At 46.3% G+C, this 19,051-nt stretch overlaps 1 protein-coding gene across 1 annotated transcript in view; it reads right to left on the reverse strand.

Moving 5' to 3' along the window:
- LOC126284555 (GAS2-like protein pickled eggs) overlaps window positions 1-19,051 on the reverse strand; it is a 789,773-nt gene that overhangs the window by 181,635 nt on the left and 589,087 nt on the right. The gene's annotated exons all lie outside the window — the stretch shown is intronic.

A 19,051-nucleotide genomic window follows, 5' to 3' on the forward strand; every position in this document is an offset into this window, starting at 1 on the left:
AATCTAAATATACAGTTCCTTCGTTCTGACGAGCAATTGGTAAACTCCATGTGACCCAAGAAATAGTTACCAAAAAGGCATTCCACCTGTTACACAAACCGCTGAAATTATGTGCGCAATTCAGCCTCTGTACCTTCACTTATGTAAATGAGCGCCTTATGAATAATGAATGATATCCGTGCAGCCATTCATAGAAGAGCTGCTTCCATGCTTCATACATTTCTAACGCAGGTGAACCACTTAATACTGCTCGGATGTGGAGCACCTCAATACTTGGGGGATTTCAGGGAGTTCGTTTTCGTGGCACGACCCATAACTCTAGCGCACGACGCCTTTCTTGAGTCGCTCATCGACTGCAATTTTGCGGGTAATTGCGTTCAGATTTTTATGCAGATGTCCGAGTGGTGGTCATAAAAGCGATGAGACTGCTAGAGCGCTGTCGCCCCTGCATGCTTATGTCCACCCAGTTTAGCATAGACCGGTTTGGAACGCTGTCACATGAATCATACTTGGCACTAACTCCTAATTAGTAGCAGTAAACAGCGAAGATCATACGGTCCAGTTGAGTCAAGAAATCTTTAAAATATTTTCCCTGCGAACTTAAGCTGAGCTGTTTAATTCCTTTTCGCGTATAATCAGTAACAATTAGAAACGTCTTCGACAGTTTGTCACGACCTACGAAATAGTGAGTGTCGTAACAATCCCATCTTGTGGAGCGAAACGAGGTTGGGCATGATAAAGATCCATAAAAATTACTGTCACTGAGTGACCCCCTGAGTAGCAACGTATTTGTGTGTGTGTGTGTGGGGGGGGGGGGAGGGGGGATAAGCGGTAATACGCCTTCCGTCTTGAAACGAATAACACAGAGCCATAATACACTCCTGGAAATTGAAATAAGAACACCGTAAATTCATTGTCCCAGGAAGGGGAAACTTTATTGACACATTCCTGGGGTCAGATACATCACATGATCACACTGACAGAACCACAGGCACATAGACACAGGCAACAGAGCATGCACAATGTCGGCACTAGTACAGAGTATATCCACCTTTCGCAGCAATGCAGGCTGCTATTCTCCCATGGAGACGATCGTAGAAATGCTGGATGTAGTCCTGTGGAGCGGCTTGCCATGCCATTTCCACCTGGCGCCTCAGTTGGACCAGCGTTCGTGCTGGACGTGCAGACCGCGTGAGACGACGCTTCATCCAGTCCCAAACATGCTCAATGGGCGACAGATCCGGAGATCTTGCTGGCCAGGGTAGTTGACTTACACCTTCTAGAGCACGTTGGGTGGCACGGGGTACATGCGGATGTGCATTGTCCTGTTGGAACAGCAAGTTCCCTTGCCGGTCTAGGAATGGTAGAACGATGGGTTCGATGACGGTTTGGATGTACCGCGCACTATTCAGTGTCCCCTCGACGATCACCAGAGGTGTACGGCCAGTGTAGGAGATCGCTCCCCAAACCATGATGCCGGGTGTTGGCCCTGTGTGCCTTGGTCGTATGCAGTCCTGATTGTGGCGCTCACCTGCACGGCGCCAAACACGCATACGACCATCATTGGCACCAAGGCAGAAGCGACTCTCATCGCTGAAGACGACACGTCTCCATTCGTCCCTCCATTCACGCCTGTCGCGACACCACTGGAGGCGGGCTGCACGATGTTGGGTCGTGAGCGGAAGACGGCCTAACGGTGTGCGGGACCGTAGCCCAGCTTCATGGAGACGGTTGCGAATGGTCCTCGTCGATACCCCAGGAGCAGCAGTGTCCCTAATTTGCTGGGAAGTGGCGGTGCGGTCCCCTACGGCACTGCGTAGGATCCTACGGTCTTGGCGTGCATCCGTGCGTCGCTGCAGTCCGGTCACAGGTCGACGGGCACGTGCACCTTCCACCGACCACTGGCGACAACATCGATGTACTGTAGAGACCTCACGCCCCACGTGTTCAGCAATTCGGCGGTACGTCCACCCGGCCTCCCGCATGCCCACTATACGCCCTCGCTCAAAGTCCGTCAACTGCACATACGGTCCACGTCCACGCTGTCGCGGCATGCTACCAGTGTTAAAGACTGCGATGGAGTTCCGTATGCCACGGCAAACTGGCTGACACTGACGGCGGCGGTGCACAAATGCTGCGCAGCTAGCGCCATTCGACGGCCAATACCGCGGTTCCTGGTGTGTCCGCTGTGCCGTGCATGTGATCATTGCTTGTACAGTCCTCTCGCAGTGTCCGGAGCAAGTATGGTGGGTCTGACACACCGGTGTCAATGTGTTCTTTTTTCCATTTCCAGGAGTGTAGATAGTCTATCATTCTATCCAGAGACGTAATTCTATAGAACCTTTCAGCTCATACGGTTTTGAGGAATAAGTCATTGCACATTTATACACTGAAGCGCAAAAGAAACTGGTATAGGCATGCGTATTCAAATATAGAGATATATTAACAGGCAGAATAAGGCGCTGCGGTCGGCAACGCCTATACAACACAACAAGTGTCTGGGGCAGTTGTTAGAGCGCTTTGTGCTGTTACAATGGCAGGTTATCAGGATTTAAGTGAGTTTGAACGTGGTCGGCGCACGAGCGATGGGACACAGCATCTCCGAGGTAGCGATGAAGTGGGGATTTTCCCATACAACCATTTCACGAGTGTACTGTGAATACCAGGAATCTGGTAAAACATCAAACATAGTACATCGCTGCGGCCGGAAAAAGATCCTGCAAGAACGGGAACGACGATGACTGAACAGAATCGTTCAACGTGACAGAACTGCAACCCTTCCGCAAAGAGCACATTTCAATACTGGGCCGTCAACAAGTGTCAGCGAGCAAATCATTCAACGAAACATCATCCACATGGGCTTTCGGAGCCGAAGGTCCACTCGTGTACCCTTGCTGACTGCACAACATTGGACTGTTGATGCCTGGAAACATGCTGACTGATCCGACGAGTCTCATTTCAAATTGTATCGAGCGGATTGACGTGTAGGGGTATGGAAACAACCTTATGAACCCATGGACCCAGCATGGTAGCAGGAGACTGTTCAAGCTTGTGGAGGCTCTGTAATGGCGTGGGGCGTGTGTAATTGGTGTGGTATGATAACCCGGTTACTCCTAGATACGACTCTGACAGGTGACACGTATGTAAGCACCTTGTGTGATCACCTGCATCCTTTCATGTTCACTGTGCTTTCCGACGGACTTGGGCAATTCCAGCATGACAATGCGAACACCCCACACGTTCAGAATTGCTACAGAGTGCCTCCTGAAACACTCTTCTCAGTATAGACACTTCCGTTGACCACCAAACTCCCCAGACATGAACATTATTGAGCATATCTTGCGACGAGCTGTTAGAAAAGATCGCCAACCCTGCAGGGTTCATGGTGCCAATTCTCTCCAGCACTACTTCACATTAGTCGAGTCCATGCCACGTCGTGTTGCGGAACTTTTGCCTGCTCGCGGCGGCCCGACACGATATTAGGAAAGTCTACCTGTTTCTTCGGCTCTTCAGTGTACATCATGAAGACGCATTCAGCCTAGGACATAAAGTACTCCTACACAAAATACAGATATTTCGAGTGCAAGGATATGTGAGAATAGTCGGCAACGTGATACGTAAACATGTCTCAAATACTATGTTTTTTCGATCAAATTCACAGTGAAAAATAAGAAAACATGAACCAATGAGACCAACAACTATACCACCATAGTTATTTTGTGTATACGCCCTATTCGGACACTGTGTCTCAAACAGGAAGGACTCAGAAGGTGGCAAATTACTGCTTCTAATAACCGATCCTTAAGAACGTTTGAGAAGGAAGAAAAGTTGTAATACCTGGCGATAGGGCAGCAAAAGAAGTATTGCGTTCCAGTTGCTTTGTCTGTGAGAGTGGAGATCCGAAAACCTCTCTTAGTAGGATTCCAGTTTCGTAGTCAGTGCGTCATCTTGCCACTAGAGTGACGTTCCAAGCAGGAAGTTTCCCCCGGAGGGGCGTTCGATCGACTCCACGACGAAACGCACTTACCAGAGTTGGGCGCCGACCTGAGGGGAGCTCTCGCTTCGGCGACTTCCGCATTTGCAGTGGCGCGCCTTCCGCTTGTGCACTCTGGAAGGCAGTGCCCGCCAACACTGGGCACCGTATCAACCGTACCTCACATTCCAAGCTCAGAACGACGTTCCCGGCGTATAGTTCTTTCCGAAGGCGGAAAGGCGAGAAAGGATTGCCATGTACTCGGCAACTGCCTAACGACTTTGTATCCTTGGTTCGATCTCTGTTGTACGATCTTTAGTACGAGGGTCACTGCAAAAGAAGTACACACTATTTTTTTAAAATCCATATTTTGTTCTACATGTTTGAAACTTTTACAGTGTGTACATACATCCTTTAGGAACAATATTTTCATTTCTCCAGATAATTTCCATCCCCCTCAACTGCCTTACGCCATCTTGGAACCAGCGCCTGTATACCTGTACCAACCTGTTGGAGCTATTGTTTGGCAGCGTGTATCATCTTCAAACCTTGTTCCACAAAGAGAGTCTTTCAGTTTCCTAAAGAGATGACAGTCACATGGAGCCAGGTCAGGACTGTAAGGCGGGTGTTTCAGTGTTGTCCATCCGAGTTTTGTGATCGCTTCGATGGTTTTTTGACTGACCTGTGGCCGTGCATTGCCGTGCAACAGCAAAACACCCTGCTTTTGCCGATGTGATCGAACACGACTCAGTCGAGCTTGAAGTTTCTTCAGTCTCGTCACATATGCATCAGAATTTATGGTGGTTCCACTTGGCATGATGTCAACAAGCAAGAGTCCTTCGGAATCGAAAAACACCGTAGCCATAACTTTTCCAGCAGAAGATGTGGTTTTGAATTATTTTTTCTTGGGTAAATTTGCATAATGCCACTCCATTGGTTGCCTCTTCGTCTCTGGTGGATCGTGTACAGCTACCACTGTAAAATAAACCGCAGAATTTTCCTTGGTGTTGACGATGGAAAGGACAATTCTCGTAGCGCTGCACGAGCATTAGCACTATAGGCGGACGTGCTGCATAGACATTTAGAGCAACAGCAACCTCTTCAATAACTTCCACCAGGTTAGGACACCTTCCTTTTCCAGGTGCCACACGACCCTCACCCGTGTTCACGAATTTCATTGTCATTTTCTTCAAACCAATTAATGATATCGTGCCAATCTTCAGACCTTTCAGTTGGCGGTATTCTATTAACGCAGCACTGTGCTGCACATAAAACAGTTTCGCTAACAGTGCACGGTCCCTATTCTCAGTAATCATACTGTTCGCTAACGTTATGGCTTGTCAGATGCCAGCGTGGAAATCGTAACGTCATACAAACAGTGTACAGCGCCAGATTGGCACCTGGCTGCCAACTTCGAACTAATTTGTTTTCCAGCGCATTAGCAGTTCTACTAAGTTTCGCTACCATACGGTAATTACAGCCGACACTGGACCTCCGTGAGGTGACAAAAGCCATGGGGTATCTATTAATGTTGCGTCGGACTTCCTTTTGCTCGGGGCAGCGCAGCAATTCTACGTGGCATGGACTCAACGTGTCGCTGGAGGTCCCCTGCAGAAGTATTGAGCCGTGCTACCTCACGTGCGTGAGGATTTTGTTCACGAGTTCACCTGTCGATTATGTCGCATAAATGTACGATGGGATTCATGTCGGCCAATATTGGTGGCCCAATCATTCGCTGGAATTCTCCAGAATGTTCTCCAAACCAGTGGTGAACAATTGTGGTCCGGTGGCATGGAGAATCGTTGTTTGGGAAAATGAAGTGCTCGAATGGCTGCAAACGGTGTCAAGTAGTTGAACATAACATTTCCAGTCAGTGTTCGGTTCAATGGGACCGACTACCCACTCCATTCCGTATAAACACACCCATTCCACTATGGAGCCGCACCAGCTCGCACAGTGCATTGGTGACAATTTAGCTCCATGGTTTCGTGGGGCTGCGAAACATTGTACCTCTACCATCAGCTCTAATCAAGTGAAACAGGGGACCACCAGACCAGGCAACTGTTTTCCAGTCGCGTACGGTCCAGCTAATACGCCCACGAGCCTAGGAGAGGGGTTGCACGCGGTGTCGTGCTGTTAGCAAAGGCACTCGCGCCCGTCGTCCCCTGCCAAATTTCGCCGCACCGTCCTAACGGATACGTTCGTCGTACGATCCACATTGATTTATGCGATTATTTCAAGCAGTGTTGCTTCTCTGTTAGTGCTGACACCTCTACGCAAACGTCGCTGCTCTCTATCGTTAGGTGAAGGCCGTCGGAACGGCGTTTTCTGTGGTGAGGAGTAATGCGTGAAATCTGATTCTCGGCACACTGTGGATCTCCAAATATCAAATTCTCTAAAGATTTTCGGAGTGGAATGTGCCGTGGGTCTACCTTGTAATGATACTTGAATTACGTAACCATTATGGCACCTCACCTCAACCTCTCGATACCAGCAATATTTTACTATGTTTCTGTAAATTAGTTAACATATTTCTGTGACAACATTCAGATTTGATTTTATTAATGTAGAGGTACTTTGATACATCGATATGTTTATGTTGCAATGATAATGTTCTTCTGTGTATTCTTTCTTTTGTCACTATGATCTTTGTCGTACTTTTAACTCTGATTTTTGGGGGCGTAAGCCGTTATTACTTATTAAAAAGTCAAGTCTTGGACGTCATGTTGAAAAGACGCAAATTGTAGTCAGTTTATAAAATGTGAACTTTAACAGTGAGGAAGATATTTTCAAGTATGTTTTATATTGTGAAGTGATGTTTTGTGTGTTACCTGATACTGCAACAAAAGTAATAAAAAAGAAGTGTAACTTAAATTCGGAGTGCTGAATTCTTCTTTATATCACCATTGTGCTAACTTTGAAAGGTTTAATCTTCAAGAATTGTTTGTGAAAAACATCTATAAAACTTTTGAAAATCGCAGAATAATACCTAGGCCTCTTTGTACCTGAGTTTGGAATCATCACTACCTAGACTTTCGACGATAGAGCCATGATTTCAGAACGAGACCAGCGCGGAAAACACGAATAGATGAGTGCCTAGTTTATCCATTATTTCATGAAATGACTTTATTAACTGTGCTCTAATGACAACTGCCACATAATGAAAATTTGTTGTTGCCCTACAAATGCAGTATTTAGCAGCGGGAGCAACACCACAATCATAATTAATTTTTGACTTTTGTTGTGGTAGGGTTGTTGGAACCTCCAACTACCATTTTTTGTATCCCGCCTGGGAGGTGGCGCGTAGGTAGGAACGGGAAAAGGAAAATTACGTCGGTACTGCCAATACCGTTAAAGCACCTTTACTAGTCGATAAACATATGCTGACATATTACATATCTTGCAAGGTGGTGCGAACTGAAGCGAAGTTCAAAATGGCTCTGAGCACTGTGGGACTATGGAATAGGCTGAAGCAGTCGCGGAGCTCGAACACCTCGACAGCACCGGCTAGAGGGCGCTGTCGTCGGTGTGTCGCGTAGTGCCAACCTGGCAGAGCGGACCTACGTTGTGGCATCGTAGCTATTGATACGACGCAATTTACCGTCGTGTAGCCAAAAGCACGTCGGAAATATTTTCACATGAATCACGGGAGTATAAAAGACAGCTCCATCAAAGCATTGCCCATTTATACTTTGCGTAGGCGATACTACCGTGATCCGCATACGTGCACAGCGCCATCTCAGACTTTCGTCACCTCGGTATACAACGTGTTACAAAAAGGTACAGCCAAACTTTCAGGAAACATTCCTCACACACAAGTAAGCAAAAGATGTTATGTGGACATGTGTTCGGAAACGCTTAATTTCCATGTTAGAGCTCATTTTAGTTTCGTCAGCGATTCACCGCCAGTTGGCCCAATTGAAGGAAGGTAATGTTGACTTCGGTGCTTGTGTTGACATGCGACTCATTGCTCTACAGTACTAGCATGAAGCTCATCAGTACGTAGCATCAACAGGTTAATGTTAATCACGAACGTGGTTTTGCAGTCAGTGCAATGATTACAAACGCGGAGTTGGCAGATGTCAATTTGGTGTATGGATTAGCACGGGGCAATAGCCGTGGCGCGGTACGTTTGTATCGAGACAGATTATCGAGACGAAGGCGTCCCGAGAGGAAGACGTTCGAAGCAATTGATCAGCGTCTTAGGGAGCACGGAACATTCCAGCCTACGACTCGCGACTGGGGAAGACGTAGAAAGACGACGACACCTGCAATGGACGAGGCAATTCTTCGTGCAGTTGACGATAACCCTAATGTCAGCGTCAGAGAAGTTGCTGCTGTACAAGGTAACGTTGACCACGTCACTGTATGGAGAGTGCTACGGGAGAACCAGTTGTTTCCGTATCATGTACAGCGTGTGCAGGCACTATCAGCAGCTGATTGGCATCCATGGGTACACTTCTGCGAATGGTTCATCCAACAATGTGTCAATCCTCATTTCAGTACAAATGTTCTCTTTACGGATGAGGCTTCATTCCAACGTGATCAAATTGTAAATTTTCACAATCAACATGTGTAGGCTGACGAGAATCTGCAGGCAATTGTGCAATCACGTCATCAACACAGATTTTCTGTGAACGTTTGGGCAGGCTTTGTTGGTGATGTCTCGATTGGGCCCCATGTTCTTCCACCTACGCTCAATGGAGCACGTTATCACGATTTAATACGGGATACTCTGCCTGTGCTGCTAGAACATGTGCCTTTACAAGTACTATACAACATGTGGTTCGTGCACGATGCAGCTCCTGCACATTTCAGTCGAAGTGTTCGTACGCTTCTCAACAACAGATTCGGTGACCGGTGGATTGGTAGAGGCGTACCAATTCCATGGCCTCCACGCTCTCCTGACCTCAACCCTCTTGACTTTCATTTATGGGGGCATTTGAAAGCTCTCGTCTACGCAACACCGTTACCAAATGTAGACACTCTTCGTGCTCGTATTGTGGACGGCTGTGATACAATACGCCATTCTCCAGGGCTGCATCAGCGCATCAGGGATTCCATGCAACGGAGGGTGGACGCATGTATCCTCGCTAACGGAGGACATTTTGAACATTTACTGTAACAAAGTGTGTGAAGTCACGCTGTTACATTTTCCTGCTGTGTGTTTCCATTCCATGATTAATGTGATTTGAAGAGAAGTAATAAAATGAGCTCTAACATGGAAAGTAAGTGTTTCCGGACGCATGTCAACATAACATCTTTTCTTTCTCTGTGTGTGAGGAATGTTTCCTGAAAGTTTGACTGTACCTTTTTGGAACACCCTGTATAATCCCCCGGTACGAGTGTAGTTGGTGATAACGGCAGGGCAGCCAGCATTAGCACTTTGCAGAAACGGCACGACTCTGTGCGCCGCCCGCTACTGGAGGCCGCCAGGCCGGGCAGAACTAATCGGAAGGCGAGCCGGCCGGCGGACCACGCGCCACGCGGCGCAGATCTGCCGGATAAGCCGGCGGCGGGCGGCCGCTTTCACCCGGTTGCGGCTCCGCCACTGTGCACTGTGTCGTGGAATTCGCCACATGCGTGGCCGGCCCTCTGTGAATTTTAAGGGAGCAACTTCCAGCACTGCGGCCGGCGAAGAGGGTAACAGTCCTCTGTCACCGTCCTGTTAGGGTCCGCCAACTCTAAGAAATACCGGCTGTCGTATGTAAAAGCTGCTCGTCGCACGCTACGCAGTAATTACACAACCATCCATCATAAACTTTCACCTCTGTGACTCTTTCCTAACCACTCTGAGTCCATCCTATCTAATTATCTAACGCACCAGAACACATCAGGCTAATCCTAACGTGCAAACGACCCAACCATTAGCCCAAGGTAGACTAAAACCTTTAAAACTGCTGACCTCTACCATCCTGCACACATACTCAGCCTTGATACGTGCTATCCTCCTATCCAACGAGCCTGCATGTTCGCTCACCAACGTTATGTCACATTCTGCAAATCCTTGAACGTTACGTTCCCTGATTTGGTTTCCGAATCAGTTTATTCTCTCTTACACGAAACTGTTGCCAGCTAATAACTTCACCATGACACACCTTAAGTGCTTCTGTATAACCTACACATCTGCGTAACCTATAAACTCAGAAGTCAACACATTATCACCACCTGTTTAATAACTTGTTTGTACGTCTTTGGAACGAAATACGTACTGATTCTGAGTATCATGGATCCTACTCATTTTTGTACGCAGTGATGGCGCCCTATAGCAACCCAGATGGGTTTCATAGGATTTACATCAGGCGAATTTGGTTCCCGAGACATCAACGTGAGTTCACTATAATGCTCCTCAAACCACTATAGCATCGTTTTGGCTTCGAGACACGGACAATTATACTGCTTAAAGATGGCATGGCCGTCAGAAAAGACATCACGCATGTAAAGATGCAGGAGGTTCGCAGCTGTCAGTGTGTCTTCGATTACTACCACAGATCCCATGCAAGCAGGACAATGTCTCCCATAGCATAATATTGCTCCCACCACCCTGCGGATTACAGAAAGGTATAGAGTGACATGATGATGATGAGTCCCATACTCCGTTTACCGAGCGTAGGGGAGCGACGCGGGAGACCCGCGCCGCCATACTAGGCAAGGTCCTAGTGGAGGTGGTTTGCCATTGCCTTCCTCCGACCGTAATGGGGATGATTGATGATGATGATGACGACACAAACACCCAGTCATCACGAGGCAGGTGAAAAATCCCTGACCCCGCCGGGAATCGAACCCGGGACCCCGTGCTCGGGAAGCGAGAACGCTACCGCGAGACCACGAGCTGCGAACTAGAGTGACATTAAAGCGTTTATTTCAAAGTAAAATAACGGCCTACAGAAGAAAAGGACTTGCTTTGAAAACTTTGTTTTCTCATCTACTGTCCGATTACGTGCTGTAGTTGCGACGCGTGTGCAGGCACGTGGCACGTGGGTGGACGAGAGCTGTAAGCGTGGTGAGGCAGGCGTGCGCCGGCGCGTTACGCCGGTCTCGGCGGATGCGCGGTGCCAGGCGGGCCCGACGCTGCCCTCGCCTGCCCGCGCCAGTCAGTCACGGCCGGCGCGCCCCGCCGACGGCTTTCGCGGCCGCTCCGCAGAAACAGAAAGGAAAAGGCGCCGGTTTCGTCATCGGCGCCGGCGCCGGCAGGTGCCGTTGCGATAGCCCCCGCTGTCTAGCCCACACTACACCAGCGGCTCCTTCATCGTAGGCCACGGCCGCCTCTTCCCCGCAACGTGCGGCTTCGGCTGAGGTCTCTCACACCTGCCTCTATACTGAAGTGCCAAAGAAACTGACTAGTGTCGTGTAGGGCACCCACGAGCACGCAGATGTGCCGCAACACGACGTGGCTGTGTCTGAAGTAGACATGGAAGGAACTGACACCATGAATCCTGCAGGACTGTCCATAAATCCGTAAGAGAACGAGGGGTTTTAAATCTCCTCTGAACAGCACGTTGCACGGCATCCCATGTATGCTCTTCATGTCTGGGGAGTTTGGTGGCCAGCTGAAGTGTTTAAACTCAGAAGAGTGTTCCTCGAGCCACTCTGCAGCAATTCTGGACGTTTGGGGTATCGCATTGTTCTGCTCGAATTGCACAAGTCCGTCGGAATGCACGATGGACATGAATGGATGCAAGTGATCAGACAGGACCCTTACGAACGTGTCACCTGTCAGAGTCGTATCTGGTAGATCAGGGGTCCCATATCACTCCAATTTCCCACGCCCCACACCATTACAGAGCCTGCACCAGCTTGAGCTGTCTCCTGCTGACATGCAGCGTCCGTTGATTCATGAGGCTGTCTCCACGCCCGTACACGTTCATCCACTCGAGACAATTTAATCGAAACTCGTCCGACCAGCCAACATATTTCCAGTTATCAACAGTACAACGTTCGTGTTGACGGACCCAGGAGAGGCGTAAAGCTTTGTGTCGTGCAGTCATTAAGGGCACAGGAGTGGGCTATCGCCTCCGAAAGCCAATGTCGATGATGTTTCACTGAATGGCACGCTGAAACTTGCTGGTGGCCTATCATTGAAATCTGCAGCAATTTGCGGGAGGGTTGCACTTCTGTCACGTTGAATACTTCCCTTCAGTCGTCGTTGGTCCCGTACTTGCAGGATTTTTTCCGGCCGCAGCTATGACGGAAATCTGATGTTTTACCAGTTTAGTCATATTCAAGGTACACTCGTGAAATGATCGTACGGGAAAATCCCCAAATCATTGCTACTTCGGAGAGGCTGTGTCCCATCGCTCGTGAGCCAACTATAACACCACGTTCAAACTGACTCATATCTTGATAACTTGCCATTGCAGCAGCAATAAGCAATCTGCAGCAGACATTTGTTGTCTTACATGAGCGTTGCCGAAAGCAGCGCTTTATTTTGCCCGTTTACATATCTCTGTATTCGAATACGCATGCCTCCAGCACTTTCATTGGCGCTTCAGCGTATCTTGTAGTTGGTGGAGATATGAGATACATACTTTCTACAATGGAATTTTCACTCTACAGCGGAGTGTCCACTGATATGAAACTTCCGGGCAGATTAAAACTGTGTGCTGGACTCGAACTCGGGACCTTTGCCTTTACATACTTTCTGTATGTGGGTTCTGGGACACACTGAAGAGAAACTCAGATGTTCGGTTTATGTTAGTGATTCACATGATTATCTGTGGACAGAGGGCGCATATCAGTGCTTCTAGCTTACTGTGCCTTAAAATGTACCAAGCACAGTGAACGGAGTGAATCATTATACTACCCGTATTCTAATACCGTGCCTATTTTTTTAAATATTTTATGCAGCGATTAAACATTTTAGATAATGGCACTTGCACAGCCATTCCACATTTTGTTCATTGCATCCGCGTCACGTAACTAATCGAACTTCACTTCTTCGAAACCATGAAAGTGTAATCTAAACAAACAGTGAATAAATTTCAACGAAATGTTCGTTGATGACATTGAGACCGACAGTCAAAGCGAAGAAGAGATAGAGGGCACAGTGAATGAAATGAACTGTGTACTGAGTGTAGAATATGGATTGACAGTAAATCCAAGGAGGAGCATCAGAAACAAGATTAGTCATCCGGTTTACATAAAAACTGCGGACCACAAAGTAGACGAACTCAAGATAATCTCGGGCCTTCGAATCATAATAAAATATGACGGACGAAGCAAGGAGGACATAAAAAAGAAACTAGTGGTGGCAGAGAAGTCCTTCTGGCCAAAAGAGTTTTTCAGTATCAAACTGTGGCCTTAATGTGAGGAAGAAATTTGTCAGAACGCACGTCTGAGGCACAGACTCGTATGGTAGGGGAATCACAGACTGTAGTAAAACCGGAAAAGAAGACATTCGAAACGTTTGAGCTACAGTGGTATACAAGAATGATTCTTAGATGGACTGGTAATAAATAAAGAATCTGTCAGTAGGATCGGTGAGAACAGACATTTGTGTATGTGACAAAAATAATGAAAGCATAATAGGACGCGTTAAGACATCGTAATAATTTGATGTTATGGTAACCAAGTTGTTGTTGTTGTGGTCTTCAGTCCTGAGACTGGTTTGATGCAGCTCTCCATGCTACTCTATCCTGTGCAAGCCTCTTCATCTCCCAGAACCTACTGCAGCCTACATACTTCTGAATCTGCTTAGTGTATTCATCTCTTGCTCTCCATCTACGATTTTTACCCTCCACGCTGCCCTCCAATTCTAAATTGGTGATTCCTTGATGCTTCAGAACATGTCCTACCAACCGGTCCCTTCTTCTAGCCCAGTTGTACCCAGAATTTCTCTTTCCCCCAATCCTATTCAGTACTTCCTCATTAGTTATGTGATCCACCCATCTAATCTTCAGCATTCTTCTGTAGTACCACATCTCAAAAGCTTCTATTCTCTTCTTGTCTAAACTATTTATCGTCCATGTTTCACTTCCATACATGGCTACACTGCATACAAATACTTTCAGAAAAGACTTCCTGACACTAAAATCTACACTCGATGTTAACAAATTTCTCTTCTTCCCAAACGTTTTCCTTGCCATTGCCAGTCTACATTTTATATCATCTCTACTTCGACCATCATCAGTTATTTTGCTCCCCAAATAGCAAAACTCCTTTACTACTTAAAGTGCCTCATTTCCAAATCTAATTCCCTCAGCATCACCCGACTTAATTCGACTACATTCCATGATCTTAGTTTAGCTTTAGTTGATGTTCATCTTATATCCTCCTTTCAAGACACTGTCCATTACGTTCAACTGCTCTTCCAAGTCCTTTGCTATCTGTGACATAATTACAATGTCATCGGCGAACCACAAAGTTTTTATTTCTTCTCCATGGATTTTAATACTTACTCCGAACTTCTTTTTTGTTTCCTTTACTGCTGGCTCAATATACAGATTGAATACCGTCGGGGAGAGGCTACAACCCGTCCCACTCCCTTCCTAACCGCTGCTTCCCCTTCATGTCCCTCGACTCTTATAACTGCCATCTGGTTTCTGTACAAATTGTAAATAGCCTTTCGCTCTCTGTATTTTACCCCTGCCACGTTTAGAATTTGAAAGAGTATTTCAGTCAACATTGTCAAAAGCTTTTACTAAGCCCACAAATGCTAGAAACGTAGGTTTGCCTTTCCTTAATCTATTTTCTAAGATAAGTCGTAGGGTGAGTATTGCCAATACTTCTACGGAATCCAAACTGATCTTCCCTGAGGTCGGCTTCTACTAGTTTTTCCATTCCTCTGTAAGGAATTCGCGTTAGTTTTTTGCAGCCATGACTGTAATGAAGTAGGAGCAAGGAAAAAGTGAACAGTTTAACTAGAACGCAGATACAACTACGAAAGTGACGCATGGGTTTTAAGTTAGAACGACGGATATAAAGTTCAGAGGTGCCTTCTAAATATTACTAATCGATGCAACAGATAAAAAACAGAAACTTTAACTTTCGAAAAGTAAGTCTGCAGAAGAAACTGAAAGAAAGTGGACGAAGCTAGTAGTAAAACTGTAATTAACCAGAGAGGAAGAGGGGCCAGGCAGAGCAGAGAACCGCCATAAATCTGGAGGAGTCCAGAAGTTGCCAGCCACCTTTTTACGACCGGCCTGCGGTCAGGTGGCGCCAACTTCCAGCACAGCACGGCACGACGCGGCGGCGCGTCGGAACTTCTCGAGCGGAAACGGAGGGATAAAGTCGGAGCGCAGCACGACCGCCTCTGGCCGGATACCGCACGGCACCGCGGCCCGGTTCTGCTCGGTCGGCCACGGAGGTGCAGGAACCAGCTCATCGGCACCGAGCTAATGGCTGTCACGATTAATGCAGCCTTCCAGATTTACAAGCTTCTCCGAGAAGCTTATCTGAAGATGGCCTAAGACTAGGCCGATACCGGTCATTTTAATAAAATAACCATCGCAATCTTTTACTGATTTTACGTACCTTTCAAGATCGCTCTATCCCAAAAATGTTATCAAAATTTTATTTTAATCTTTATATACAGTGCAACAAAAACCCGCCAGGTTAGCCGAGAGCGCTAACACGCTGCTTCCTGGACTCGGGTAAGCGCCCCGGCTCCAGATCGAATCCGCCCGGCAGCTTAGCGATGGAGACCGATGTACCGGCCAGCCTGGATGTGGTTTTTAGGCGGTTTTCCACATCCCACTAGGTGAATACCGGGCTGGTCCCCACGTCCCGCGTCAGTTACACGTCTCGCAGACATCTGAACACATTCGCACTATTGCATGGATTACACTAGACACGGACAGTTGCAGTACACTAATTCCGTCCCGGGGGGTACAGGGTGACGGCGGGAAGGACATCTGGACACCCCTTAAATTAAGCTTGCCAAATCCGATTAACCACGCCGACCCTGCGTCATTGCGGGAAAAAGGCACAAGCAAAAGAAAGAAAGAATACAGTGCAACGAAAAGTTCCAGCAAACTTACTGGACACATTTGTCACACATACAAGAAGTGCTGTATACAGGCCTACAAAAATTGCAATGCGGGTAATCTTCTATGAATAGCGTAATAGCTGCTTTATCAAGGAACATACAAAGGGAACAGGTACCATAGTAGTACAAGTTTATATGTGAATAAGCTCCACTGATGACGAAGAGATTGAACTGGGCATATCAAATAGAAGAAATTATTCGGGTAGTTAAGAGGGACGAAAAGTTAGGAGTGATGGGTGACTAGAATTCGGTAGGAGGGGTAAGGAATAAAATGAAAAATAGTGGTAGGAAAACTTGAAAGATGAAAGAGATGAAAGTGCAAACCGCCGTTTAGAATTTCACAGAGCATAATTTAATCGTAGTTCACTCTTGGTTTAAGAATCATGAAACAAGTTTCTATACGTGGTTATTACATCCAGTGCTGGAAAACACACACAGGCGCCAACGTACGCACTCTTCGATTTAGTCAGTCTTTTGTTCCCAACCGTGAACCGTCGTTTCGTATACGGTGATTGATTTATTTGTGGCCGCGCGGGATTAGCCGAGCGGTCTGAGGCGCGGCAGCCACGGACTGTGCGGCTAGTCCCGGCGGAGGTTCGAATACTCCCTGGGGCATGGGTGTTTGTGTTTGTCCTTAGGATAATTTAGGTTAAGTAGTGTGTAAGCTTAGGGACTGATGACCTTAGCAGTTAGGTCCCATAAGATTTCACACACATTTGAACACATTTATTCGTGTACAGATGTGGATTGTATGTCAAGAGTGCAGCCTACGGTGACAGGTAAAGCGCTAATTTCCTCTCGGATGTACAGTGGTTTTGGATAAGATGTAAAAATCGCATGACTGATATTCAGAAAGGTACAGTGCTGTGGCTTTATCTATGAATAGTTCTAAATCTTTAGTAGCCATGCTACTCCGATAGAGTGTGGTTTCACTGTATTGCAACGCTGACTTACTGAGGAAGTCTACTTACATTTAAGAGAGCGCCTGGACGCCATAATCTTGTCAGGTGAGATAAACGAGTGAATAAATGAGAATTATGCAGCCTGGCCATGTTTTGGCCGTCACCAGATTAGCCGTGACGCGTGCCTCTGTCAGACAGGATGTACGGGGGACCCGCGATCTGGAGCAGACGCCTTCCTATCTGCCGCGATCTGCCTGGCGCGCAGTCACGACGTTTAGCTGCACGATCGCTTTCCCTCTCGACGCAGCCGCGGGGGTTGTTTAGCATTCGCGGAAACTTCGCCGGCTCTCCATCACATCTCTCTCTCTTTCTGACTTCCTGCTCTTCCCGTTGACACACAGAGTCGCTTCGAGAAAACTTTTGCGCTGAAAAGACCCCACCCGTTGTCCTTGGGACCCTGATTAGACATTTATCTACTATGTAGACATTCCTCTACGACGGAAATAAAATTCTGAATTTTATTCCCGTGCTAAGTATTAAAACAATAAGCAGTTCATTTTCATTTGACGTAATTCCTCACAACTTTGTTAGCTTTTACTGAAAGCAAGAAGAACTCCACGTAGTTTGTTGTTCTTGCCTGAAAGAAAAAGTGCTCTCTACTAAACTGAGTGGAAAATATGTAAACATAAAATTTCTGTTACGCTTTAGTTCATTAACGGACATTTTCAATTCTATAATTCACAAATTACTTCAGTTTCCATAGGAATACACGAGATAGAAATACAAAAAATATTAGCTACTTTTATATTACTGCGTCCAACATAACACACTATTTAACAGCGTCGGTTCTATTTTATATATGAAGAAAACTCACACGTCTGTATTTACATTTTAGAAAATCTAAAATATAAATAGTTGAAAATCTTGTTATGTATGGAACTAAAAATTAAGACAAAAATTTGTGTATGATGCGAAAGAGAAATAGTCGTATCGTATTAATGTCGCGTATAATAAATTCTAATGATTTAATGAAAATCACCTAAGTTGTATAGCTTCACAGATGTTGTTTCACGACCGGTCTCGTTCTTAAAACGTCCTCAGCTTGGGGGAACAGTTGTGCTAAAATGTGCACATGAAGATGTTTTAAGAACAAAACCGGTCGTAACACACAATATAGCCCAGGTGGTATTTACTAATTACCAAAAAGTAGTGTCACTTCAGCTATGACACTCAGCATGGTCAAGATTACTGCATGTATGATTTATACAATTGTTCAGTACATGTTGTTCAGTAAATAAACTAACAGTTTTTCCTTGGAGAAGAACAAGAAAATTTTCTAGCTTTTCAGTTGGCAAACTCTTTTAAAATACTATCTTCATCTCTGCGTAGCTGCTTCAGCTTCGTCCACTTGAACGTGGTTGCTGTAGTCAGTCCTTGGATTCTCCCTACATTTTCTCATCCCTACCCCTCACTTCCTCCCATTACGAAATTCATAACTGCGTAATCCCTCAGTAAGTCTTCTGTCAACCGATTCCTTGTTTTCATCATGCTGCACCATAAATTTCTTATCCCCCAATTCCATTCCGTACTTCCTCAATAGTTATCTTATCAACCGATCTAACCTTTGGCACTATTCTGCACCACTACATTGCGAAACCTTCAGCTGTCTACTTGTCTAAATTGTTTATCACCCGCGTTTAGGTTCCTTTAAAGACCATTCTCCAGGTAAACACGTAAACAATTCTAAAACACTTAAATTTACTTCTACATCAATATCCATCCTCTGAAAATCACTCGGATATGCGTGGCGGAGGGTTTGTCCCATAGTACCAGTTACTAGGGATTCTTCCCGTTGAATTCACGGATGGAGCGAGGGAAGAATGACTGTTCAAATGTTTTTTGTACGCTGTTACTAGTCTCCTGTTCTCACTATCCCTATAGAAGACATACGTAGAAGATTGCAACATATTCCTCGAACCATCATTTAATGTTGGTTCTTGAAACTATATAAGTAGAGTTTTTCCGTGTAGGATGCGTGGATCTTGAAGCGTCTGACAATTCAGTTTCTTCAGCATCTCTGTGACACTCTGCGACGGGACAAACAAAAATGTATACGTAGAATGTCCCCTGTTAATCCTATTAGGTATGGATCCCACACACTTGACCAGTATTCTACGATGGGGCACACGA

Source organism: Schistocerca gregaria, chromosome 8, assembly GCF_023897955.1.
Source record: "Schistocerca gregaria isolate iqSchGreg1 chromosome 8, iqSchGreg1.2, whole genome shotgun sequence".
Lineage (NCBI taxonomy): Eukaryota > Metazoa > Arthropoda > Insecta > Orthoptera > Acrididae > Schistocerca > Schistocerca gregaria.